The sequence below is a fragment of the Aquarana catesbeiana genome, linkage group LG09 (genome assembly GCF_042186555.1).
Source record: "Aquarana catesbeiana isolate 2022-GZ linkage group LG09, ASM4218655v1, whole genome shotgun sequence".
Classification (NCBI taxonomy): domain Eukaryota; kingdom Metazoa; phylum Chordata; class Amphibia; order Anura; family Ranidae; genus Aquarana; species Aquarana catesbeiana.
In genome coordinates this window covers 241,673,212-241,685,442 of record NC_133332.1, presented here as the reverse complement: position 1 = coordinate 241,685,442, position 12,231 = coordinate 241,673,212, and the positions used below count along the sequence as shown (strand labels likewise).

The following is a 12,231-nucleotide window of genomic DNA, read 5'->3' as shown; positions in this document are numbered from 1 at the left end:
TAGCAGAGCAGGGCAAACAGACAAAGAGCATAATCAGGTATTACACATGTTATCACACTCCATGACAAGCATGAGACTGCAAGCTTGGCTAGCTTAAGACTGGCCACACATTATACAATTTTCTTGTATAGTTTTCATTTAGATTTACCAAAACCATATAATAAGAGGTCAAATCTAAAAACTTTCAGTCTATATGCAATCAGGCAGACCCTTGCACTACATAATTAAAGGTAAATCTAAAAGAATTTGAACAAGAAAATTGTATAATGTATGGCCAGCTGAAGTCAGGTTGGTTCTCAACCCAGAGTCTGGCCACAATCAATCACCCTGCAGGTGGACAGACAGACAAGGAGAATGCCACAGCCAAAACCAGAGGATGCTGGAACCAACCACTAAGACTGCGCAGGAGTGCACACGCTCCTGACACTCCCACTGACACCAACAATGGGGCGCTACTCCTCCCACTGACAACAACGAAAGGGTACAATTTCTCCCACTGATACCAACAATAGTGCATTATTCATCCCACTGACACCAACAATGGGGCACTATTCCTCCCACTGACACCAACAATGGGACATGTTTACTCCCATTGATGCTGGGCATTTTCTACAATTACTGGCCAGTCCAGCGCCCTCAAAGTCTCAAGGACAGTAAACTGGCCCTTTGTTTAGAAAGTTTGGAGACTCCTGGTTTAGAAGAAAGCCATATAGCACCATGAGCGTACTGTATATGTCTTACTTACACAAGGTTTGTCATTGCATCTGTGCCTAAGGTTGGCTTTTATTTTGTCAAAGGCTTTTTTTTTTTTTACCTCCAGGCAGAAGCAGCAAAGTGTGATGCATATATCAGATCTTGTGCCTACAAGATGATATGACATCAAGGCTCCACACTTCCTGAATGCTTGTATTCGTAGCCTGTAATCAATGGTCGTTTTTTTTAACCCTTCCTTTATGCTGCTATACTAAGATTGTCACATCTCATTTTATTTTATTTAAATGCCCTAATGGGGCTAGTGGAGAGTACGATTTAAGGCAGGCCTTGGTAATCTGAATGAAACTTAACCTATAACCTCTCAAATTCTCCATAACTGTTGAAGTGGGAATGAGAATTGCGGCCCAAGAGGCAGGGAAGAGTAATGCCCTGTACACACGATCGGACATTGATCGGACATTCCGACAACAAAATCCATGGATTTTTTCCGATGGATGTTGAGTCAAACTTGTCTTGCATACACACGGTCGCAAAAAGTTGTCGGAAAATCCGATTGTTCTGAACGCGGTGACGTAAAACACGAGCTTTCGTCTCTTAATTTATTCTGAGCATGCGTGGCACTTTGTGCATCGGAATTGTCCACACACGGTCGGAATTTACGTGATTTTGTTGTCGGAAAATTTTATAGCCTGCTCTCAAACTTTGTGTGTCGAAAATTCTGATGGAAAAAGTCCGATGGAGCCCACACACGGTCGGAATTTCCGACAACAAGCTCCGATCGAACATATTCCATCGGAAAGTCCGACCGTGTGTACAGGGCATTAGTGTGAGAGAGAATAGAGGTAATGAGAGAGAGAGAAAGAAGAGATGAGAGATCAGAGTAGCGGTGATCAATTGTGCAGATCCAGAAACTTATATGGATACCCTTAAAGTGATATTTTCATGTACTTGGCCCATGGTTCCCAAGTCGACTCAAACTTTTCTGAAGTATTTAAGAGCTTACTGACCATCTTCTCCTGAGCCATGACCCAGGAGACTTTCCTCTTAGCGCTAGTGAAGGATACATAGGGTTGTTTCCATGCCCTGGCTATAGTCATTTTAACACCTGTAAGGACAAAGAGGATCAGACACTTTAGACTTTTAGTGGCAACTGAGATTGAGAAGTTGAGTAGAGCAATGTGTGGGGATTTTGGGATGGGAAGGTCTGATATTTTCCGGGGGAAGGTTGAAAACCTTATTCTATAAACATCTTATTTTGGGACAATCCCGCCAAACATGCAACACGTCTCACAACCATGGAAGCACATTGGAGAGGTAGATAGATAAAGCTTTGACAGTCTCTCAGAGACCAAGTACCATCTCATCAAGACTTTGAGGTTAGCTTCGGCCAGTCCAACATTTAAGATACCCTTGGTAGGCCTGAGTGAATTTTTTTTGCCATGTCTCAAGATTCCATTCTTGATCTAGATCCTTTTCCCAGGCCAGCATGTAAGGGGTCTTGGAGTGGTTTTAAGAGAGATCTGTAAATCCATGGCTTGACCGCACCACTGTTCATAGGGTGTGAGACTCGGTGGGTTTGGTTTGGTGTTCCATATTTTATGTAGGAAGTGTGAGATTTGAGAGAACCGAAAATTCTCAGTAGTAGGCAGGTCTAATTTGCTTACACAATAGCCTTTAGTTAAAGGGCTGGATGGTAGAAAAAAGTGACTGATTCTGTATAGGCCTTTGTCCAGTCACCATTTGAACGCATAAATCTCCATTCCGGGCAGAAACTGTATGTTCCTAAAGATATGTACCAGTGGTCTAATGTTGGAAACTAGTTGCATGTGATTTCTAAGGGTGTCCCAAAGAACGAAGGAGTGGGAGAGAGTCGGAGCAAGGATCAGGGGTGTGAGTTTAGGAGAACATCATAGCAAGTAATCTTGGGTGAAACGTGGAGCGGCCTGCCTCTCTATACCCACATATCCTGGGAGTCATGAGCATAAGTAAATTTCAGATAGTTGAGCTAATTGGGATGCCTGGTAATACCAGTAGAGGTTAGGCAATCCTAAGCCGCCTTGAGTGTGGGGGCGCGAAAGAGCACCGCTCTAGATAAGCAGTGACCCCTGGATCCCCAGACAAATGTGACGATTCGTGCCTATAGGCGTCTAAGGTGTTTTCTAGGTGTTGGGATAGGGAGAGACCTAAAGAAATATAAGATTTGAGGAAGGAGGGTCATCTTCATTGAATTGATCCTCCCTAGCCAAGAAAAGGTCTAGGGGGGCCCACTGAGTAAGTTCCAATTCTAATTTCTTGAACAGGGGAGGATAGTTGGCGGCATAGAGCAGATCTATTCTGGGAGTTAATGTGATTTCCAAGTATGGGATCGATGTGTCACTCCAAGAGAACCTAAATTGTTCCTGAAGGGTTGAAACCAGAGGAGGTGGAAGGCTGATATTCAGAGCTTGTGATTTATCGTAATTTACACCCAGACCCGAAGCTTTTGAGAATTTATCTAGGATGTGGCAAACACTAGGGAGAGAAGTTACAGGGAAGGATATAAATAGTAGCAAGTCATCGGCAAATAATGCACACTTATGGGTTTGGGGTCCACCTCTAATTCCGTGTATGTTGCGATGGTCCCTGATAGCTATTGCTAGCAATTCTATTGCTATGGCGAATAACAAAGTTGGAAGGGGGCAGCCTTGTCTAGTGCCGCTTGAGATACAGAAAGAAATAGAAAAAAGAAATACCAAAATCCCTGCAGCCAAATCTAAACTTCAGGGGTCGAGTATAAAGCGTTAATCATTTTCAAGAATGTCTCTCCAAAGCCCCATCGTTTCAGGATGGAAAATAGATAAGACCATGAAACTGAATCAAAGGCTTTTTGTAAGTCCAGCGAAAGCAGCATGCCTTCTTGCGCTGGCCCGCCATCCCACTGGGAGTGTAGAAGGGAGATGATGTCTATCACCCTACGGATCTGGTCAGGGCCCCGATGCCCTGGTATGAAGCCTACTTGATCCTTATTGATATAGAGTCCTATGAAAGATGCCATTTGGCCTGCAAGGATCTTAGTCAGGATTAGGGATGAGCTTCGTGTTCGAGTCGAACCCATGTTCGACTCGAACATCGGCTGTTCGATCGTTCGTCGAATTGCGATACGATATGGGCCGTTCGCGCCAAATTCGTGTGGCGCGTCACGGCCCATAATTCACTGCGGCATCGCAGTGCATTGCTTGCTGATGATTGGCCAAGCATGCACTATGACCCGCATGCTTGGCCAATCACAGCGCCGCCTGAACAGAGAGCCATAATTGGCCAAAGCCAAGGAGGCTTTGGCCAATTATGGCTCAGGGGATTTAGTACACGCCCCACACTATATAAGGCCGCCTGCACGGCGGCCCTGTGCAGTGTGTTCCGGTGTGCTTAGAGAGAGAGAGAGACAGTGTCATTTCATTTGAGTTAGCTAGATTAGGCAGGACAGTCAGTCAGTTAGCTGCACTTAAAGTGTATTGTGTATATATATGCATCCCAGGTGTTGCATATATATATATATACACTGTATTCAGTTTAGCTAGATCCATTCCTGTTATCTTCTAGACTATTTACATTTAGTGCAGTGCGTCCTGCTCACAGTGTTCAGCTAGATCCGTTCCTGTTATATTCCTACTGACAGGCAGGCTTGTCTTGTTACAGCATTTTGAAGAAAATTACTGGTGTTCTTTTGATCCTATTAGTACCACAGTCAGGCAGCTAGACTATTTACATTTAGTGCAGTGCGTCCTGCTCACAGTGTTCAGCTGTTATCTTCTTACTGACAGGCAGGCTTGTCTTGTTACAGTATTTTAAAGAAAATTACTGGTGTTCTTTTGATCCTATTAGTACCACAGTCAGGCAGCTAGACTATTTACAGTTAGTGCAGTGCGTCCTGCCCACAGTGTTCTGCTAAACCTACAAGTTAGTGGGGTGCGTCCTGCTCACAGTGTTCAGCTAAACCTACAAGTTAGTGGGGTGCGTCCACCTCACAGTGTTCAGCTAAACCTACAAGCTAGTGGGGTGCGTCCTGCTCACAGTGTTCAGCTAGATCCGTTTCTGTTATCTTCTTACTGACAGGCAGGCTTGTCTTGTTACAGTAAATACAGCTACCTGAAGAAAATTGCTGGTGTTCTTTTGATCCTATTAGTACCACAGTCAGGCAGCTAGACTATTTACAGTTAGTGCAGTGCGTCCTGCTCACAGTGTTCTGCTAAACCTACAAGTTAGTGGGGTGCGTCCTGCTCACAGTGTTCAGCTAAACCTACAAGTTAGTGGGGTGCGTCCACCTCACAGTGTTCAGCTAAACCTACAAGCTAGTGGGGTGCGTCCTGCTCACAGTGTTCAGCTAGATCCGTTTCTGTTATCTTCTTACTGACAGGCAGGCTTGTCTTGTTACAGTAAATACAGCTACCTGAAGAAAATTGCTGGTGTTCTTTTGATCCTATTAGTACCACAGTCAGGCAGCTAGACTATTTACAGTTAGTGCAGTGCGTCCTGCTCACAGTGTTCTGCTAAACCTACAAGTTAGTGGGGTGCGTCCTGCTCACAGTGTTCAGCTAAACCTACAAGTTAGTGGGGTGCGTCCACCTCACAGTGTTCAGCTAAACCTATAAGCTAGTGGGGTGCGTCCTGCTCACAGTGTTCAGCTAGATCCGTTCCTGTTATCTTCTTACTGACAGGCAGGCTTGTCTTGTTACAGTAAATACAGCTACCTGAAGAAAATTGCTGGTGTTCTTTTGATCCTATTAGTACCACAGTCAGGCAGCTAGACTATTTACAGTTAGTGCAGTGCGTCCTGCTCACAGTGTTCTGCTAAACCTACAAGTTAGTGGGGTGCGTCCTGCTCACAGTGTTCAGCTAAACCTACAAGTTAGTGGGGTGCATCCACCTCACAGTGTTCAGCTAAACCTACAAGCTAGTGGGGTGCGTCCTGCTCACAGTGTTCAGCTAGATCCGTTCCTGTTATCTTCTTACTGACAGGCAGGCTTGTCTTGTTACAGTAAATACAGCTACCTGAAGAAAATTGCTGGTGTTCTTTTGATCCTATTAGTACCACAGTCAGGCAGCTAGACTATTTACAGTTAGTGCAGTGCAGTCTGCTCACAGTGTTCTGCTAAACCTACAAGTTAGTGGGGTGCGTCCTGCTCACAGTGTTCAGCTAAACCTACAAGTTAGTGGGGTGCGTCCACCTCACAGTGTTCAGCTAAACCTACAAGCTAGTGGGGTGCGTCCTGCTCACAGTGTTCAGCTAGATCCGTTCCTGTTATCTTCTTACTGACAGGCAGGCTTGTCTTGTTACAGTAAATACAGCTACCTGAAGAAAATTGCTGGTGTTCTTTTGATCCTATTAGTACCACAGTCAGGCAGCTAGACTATTTACAGTTAGTGCAGTGCGTCCTGCTCACAGTGTTCTGCTAAACCTACAAGTTAGTGGGGTGCGTCCTGCTCACAGTGTTCAGCTAAACCTACAAGTTAGTGGGGTGCGTCCACCTCACAGTGTTCAGCTAAACCTACAAGCTAGTGGGGTGCGTCCTGCTCACAGTGTTCAGCTAGATCCGTTCCTGTTATCTTCTTACTGACAGGCAGGCTTGTCTTGTTACAGTATTTTAAAGAAAATTACTGATGTTCTTTTGATCCTATTAGTACCACAGTCAGACAGCTAGACTATTTACAGTTAGTGCAGTGCGTCCTGCTCACAGTGTTCTGCTAAACCTACAAGTTAGTGGGGTGCGTCCTGCTCACAGTGTTCAGCTAAACCTACAAGTTAGTGGGGTGCGTCCACCTCACAGTGTTCAGCTAAACCTACAAGCTAGTGGGGTGCGTCCTGCTCACAGTGTTCAGCTAGATCCGTTTCTGTTATCTTCTTACTGACAGGCAGGCTTGTCTTGTTACAGTAAATACAGCTACCTGAAGAAAATTGCTGGTGTTCTTTTGATCCTATTAGTACCACAGTCAGGCAGCTAGACTATTTACAGTTAGTGCAGTGCGTCCTGCTCACAGTGTTCTGCTAAACCTACAAGTTAGTGGGGTGCGTCCACCTCACAGTGTTCAGCTAAAGCTACCTGTAGAAGGTTGGTGGTGTTCTCATACTACAGGCAGGCAGTTGATTTTGCTAGCTGCAGTATCAGTACATATATATATATATATATATATATATATATATATATATATATATATCCCATCTTAGTGCAGCTACAGGCCATTAGTATGTCTGGAAGGCCAAGAAGGAGAGGCAGACAGTCACAAGCCAATAAGAGAGGGCAAGCAGGCTCTGTGTCTAGTGCTGGTTGTGGAGACGGTGCATCCTCATCAGCACGTGGCCATGGGACACGCTTGGCCTTTTTTTCGGCAGCTGGCCATGTTGAGCCGCAACATGCGGAAGACTTGGTCGAGTGGATGACCAAGCCGTCCTCATCCTCCTCATCCTCTCTCACCCATGCCCAGGGTACTTTGTCTGGCAAAGCAGCGGCCTCTTCCCTCGGCTCAATGTCATCAGTGACTCCTTCCCTAGCCCCACCATGTCCTCCTGAGGAGTCCCTCGAACTGTTTGACCACAGTGTTGGGTACATGCTCCAGGAGGATGCCCAGCGTTTGGAAGGCTCTGATGATGATACTGAGCTCGATGAAGGCAGTAACACGAGCACGGACAGAGGGGGTGCCCAAGAAGGACAGCAATCTGGCAGTCATGCTCCCCCTGCTGCAGCATACTGCCAGGTTTGCTCCAGTGATGAGGAGGGAGGGGATGATGAGGTCACTGACTCAACGTGGGTGCCTGATAGGAGAGAGGAGGAGGAGGAGGCGGCACATCACCAACGAGGCAGGATGCCCTCCAGGGGCCAGCCTAAGGGCAGCACATTGACTGCATCACACCCCAAAGCTCCACATGTGCAGGGCGCTGCAGTCTCTGCGCGTTATTTAAAAAGTTCTTTGGTGTGGGCCTTTTTTGAGACGAGTGCATCAGATCGCACCGCTGCTATTTGCAACATATGTCTCAAGCGTATCTCGCGTGGCCAAAACATCTCCCGCTTGGGTACCACATGCTTGACCAGACATATGTTGACCTGCCATGCAGTTCGTTGGCAAGCGTATCTAAAAGACCCACACCAAAGAACAAAGAGGACCTCTGCTTGCTCCTCATCAGCTGAGATTTCCAACCCCACTAGACCTTCAGTCCTCTCTGAGACCTGCACTGAGAGGAATGAAGGTGTAGAATTAGGTGTGTCACAGCCACGTACTTGTGGGCAATCTGATTTTGGTACACCGACGTCAGATTGTACCAGGCAAATTTCCCTGCCCCAGCTGCTGCACCGCCGAAAGAAGTTTGCTCCCAGCCATCCACATGCCCAACGGTTGAATGCTAGCTTGGCAAAATTGCTAGCACTTCAACTGCTGCCTTTTCAGTTGGTAGACTCTGCCCCCTTCCGTGAGTTTGTGGAATGTGCGGTTCCTCAGTGGCAGGTACCCAAACGCCACTTTTTCTCACGGAAGGCGATTCCGGCTCTCTACCAGCATGTGGAAGGCAATGTCCATGCCTCGCTGGACAGGGCGGTCAGCGGTAAGGTGCATATTACCGCTGACTCATGGTCCAGCAGGCATGGACAGGGACGTTACCTAAGTTTCACGGCGCATTGGGTGACTCTGCTGGCAGCTGGGAAGGATGCAGGACAAGGTGCAGTAGTGTTGGAGGTTGTTCCACCACCACGCCTCCAAAATGCTAATGATTGTGACACACCTCTCTCCTCCACCCCCTCCTCTTCTTCTTCCTCCATGGCCTCTTCCTCGGAACCAGCGGTGCTCCGTAGTCGTTCAAGGGGCTACGCAAGTACGCAGGCCAAAAGATGCCATGCGGTGCTTGAGCTGGTGTGCTTGGGGGACAGGAGCCACACTGGGGCAGAGGTTCTGTCAGCTCTGCAGGGGCAGGTTCAGAGGTGGTTGAAGCCACGCCAACTTAAGGCAGGAATGGTGGTTTGCGACAATGGCACCAACCTCCTCTCTGCCCTCCGACAGGGACAAATGACCCATGTGCCCTGTTTGGCTCACGTCCTTAACTTGGTGGTGCAGCGGTTCTTGGGCAGGTACCCGGGCTTACAGGATGTCCTGAGGCAGGCCAAGAAAGTCTGTGTGCATTTCCGCCGGTCATATAATGCCAGTGCTCGGCTGACGGACCTCCAAAAGGAGTTTAACCTGCCCAAGAACCGCCTAATCTGTGACATGCCCACCAGGTGGAACTCAACGTTGGCCATGCTGCAGCGGCTGCACACGCAGCAGAGGGCCATCAATGAGTACCTGTGCGACTATGGCACCAGGACAGGGTCAGGGGAGCTTGTTTTTTTTTCCCCACGCCAGTGGGCCATGATCAGGGATGCATGCACTGTCCTGTCACCATTTGAGGAGGCCACGAGGATGGTGAGCAGTGACAGTGCATGCATCAGTGACTCTGTCCCCCTTGTCCACCTGTTAGAGCACACGCTGCGTGGAATAATGGACAGGGCACTTGAGGCAGAACAGAGGCAGGAAGAGGAGGACTTCCTTAGCTCTCAAGGCCCCCTTTATCCAGACAGTGTTCCTGCGTGCCCGCCGATCACACAAGAAGAGGACGAGGAGGAAGAGGAGGAGGAGGAGGAGGAAGATTGTGTCAGTATGGAGGTGGAGCCTGGCACTCAGCATCAGCAGCAGTCTTTAAGGGATCAGTCCCAAGAAACACATGGACTTGTACGTGGCTGGGAGGAGGTGGCTGCGGACCATGTCGTCCTTAGTGACCCAGAGGACTCCGGACCGAATGCCTCAGCAAACCTACGCTGCATGGCCTCCTTGATCCTGCAAAGCCTGCGTAAGGATCCTCGTATTCGTGGTATCAAGGAGAAGGACCAATACTGGCTGGCAACCCTCCTTGATCCACGTTACAAGGGTAAGGTTGCGGACCTTATCTTGCCATCGCAGAGGGAGCAGAGGATGAAACATCTTCGGGAGGCCTTGCAGAAAGGTCTGTGCAACGCGTTCCCAGAGACTGGGAGGTTACAAACTCCTGTTTCTGGACAACGTGTTGCTGAGGCTTCGGTCAGTCAAAGAAGGAGCGGTGGAGAAGGTGGCCGTCTGACCGATGCGTTCAGACAATTTTTTGGTCCGCAGCCTCAAGGTATGATCGGTTCCAGCAACCATCGCCAGCGTCTGTTTTACATGGTGCAGGAATACCTAGGGGCAAGATCAGACTTGGACACCTTTCCCACCGAAAATCCTCTGGGTTACTGGGTCTTGAGGATGGATCACTGGCCAGAGCTTGCACAGTATGCAATTGAGCTACTGGCCTGTCCTGCATCCAGCGTTCTTTCGGAACGCACATTCAGTGCTGCTGGAGGCGTGGTAACCGATCACAGGGTGCGTCTGTCCACTGACTCGGTCGATCGACTGACCTTCATAAAAATGAATGAGTCTTGGATCACCACCAGCTACCAAGCACCTGATGCTGATGTAACCGAATAATTTTTTTTGAAATCTCAGATCCCTTCAAAGACTGCCTATGCTGATGCTGAGTGACTATCCCTGAGTAATTATCCTCTTCCTCCTCAATCATCACGCTGATAGCTTGTAAGAACATTTTTGGTTCTGGGTGCCACCACCAGTGCCTAAGGCACAATTTTTCAGCCCCTGTTTAACAGGGGCGTGTAATTACGATTTTTGATGTAATACTTTGCAGCAGGGCTCGTTCCTGCATTCCAACTAGAGTGTCTGTGAGGGGTTGCAGTGTTGTGGCACCAGCACCAGTGCCTAAGGCCCAATTTTTCAGCCCTTGTTTAACAGGGGCGTGTAATTACAATTTTTGATGCAATACTTTGCAGCAGGGCTCGTTCCTGCATTCCAACTAGAGTGTCTGTGAGGGGTTGCATTGTTGTGGCACCAGCACCAGTGCCTAAGGCCTAATTTTTCAGCTCCTGTTCAACAGGGGCATGTAATTACAATTCTTGATCTAATATTTCACAGCAGAGCCCTGTGAGGGCTTACAGTGTTGTGGCCACAGCAACACCTAAGGCCCAAATTTCTGCTGAGTATATAGGGCAGGACCCTACTTTCAAACAACTAACTTACAAACAACTCCTACTTGCAAACGGAAGGAGACAACAGGAAGTGAGAATAAATCTACCCCTAGGAAGGGAAATTCTCTCCTGTAAGAGTTAATATGGGAAAAACATTTCTCCTTTCCACTGATGCTTTCCAATCCATTGGGACAAAAAGTGAGGTGAAATCTTCTGAAGAGGAGGAAAGACAGCAAAACAAATGTCACAGGGGTGATAACCCTTCCCTATGTTTTCCAAAAAGCTTAAAAAAGATTTTTTGGCTGGAGCTAAACACGTTAAAAATGTACCCGTTCAAAATTACAAAGAGATTCTACTTAACAACAAACCTACAGCCTGTATACTGCTGTTCAGAGTATATAGGGCCTGGTGGCCCCACACCTTTCCTTATTTTAATTTGGGTGCGGGGTTCCCTTTAATATCCATACAAGACCCAAAGGGCCTGGTAATGAACTGGGGGGTACCCATGCCGTTTGTCTCACTGATTTTCATCCATATTGCCAGGACCCGACATTACATTAAACCCGCAAGCAGTTTTAAATGAGATTTTTTCCTTTAAAAATGACATTTGGTGCAGGGACTGTTCTAAACACGGGAAACACGCGTCACTTTACAGGCATACTATAGACACCCCTCAGGTACGATATTTAAAGGAATATTTCACTTTTTTTTTTTTTTACTTTAAGCATCATTAAAATCACTGCTCCCGAAAAAACGGCCGTTTTTAAAAGTTTTTTTTGCATTGATACATGTCCCCTGGGGTAGGACCCGGGTCCCCAAACCCTTTTTAGGACAATACCATGCAAATTAGCCTTTAAAATGAGCACTTTTGATTTCGAACGTTCGAGTCCCATAGACGTCAATGGGGTTCTAACGTTCGTGCGAACTTTCGGTCCGTTCGCAGGTTCTGGTGCGAACCGAACCGGGGGGTGTTCGGCTCATCCCTAGTCAGGATCTTAAGGTTGTTATTTATAACAGAGATTGGGCGATAGTTGCTCACTGAGCTAGTGTCTCTTCCTGGTTTAGGTATTACCCGAAATGTATGTATGTATGTATTAAGAGATTTGTTTAAAGGTGCACCTCGCCGTAAGGCATTGAAGAACCTTGCAAGATAAGGCGAAAGTATGTTAGAGAAAGCTTTATAATAAGGGAGGGACAAAGAACTCATCCGGGCCTGGTGCTGAACGGCTTTTTAGATTTTTAATTACTTGAGAAACTTTATCTGTAGAAATCTTCTGTTCACGCCTCTGACGATGATGATCTTCCAGTTATGGAACATGATTTAAATTGAGTAAGCGGTCTAGATCAGGTTGAGATGGGTTTGTCCCTGGATTATAAAGCTTTTGATAAAACTCCTTAAATGTATTTAGGGTTCGTTGTGGATTTTGGGACAATGTGCCTCCAGCCGTCTTGATTTTAGGTAGGGTGTGTG

General features: G+C 47.1%; 1 protein-coding gene across 2 annotated transcripts in view; it reads left to right on the top strand.

Moving 5' to 3' along the window:
- The window catches only part of LOC141108440 (discoidin domain-containing receptor 2-like), a 311,526-nt gene that overhangs the window by 279,415 nt on the left and 19,880 nt on the right, over positions 1-12,231 (top strand). The gene's annotated exons all lie outside the window — the stretch shown is intronic.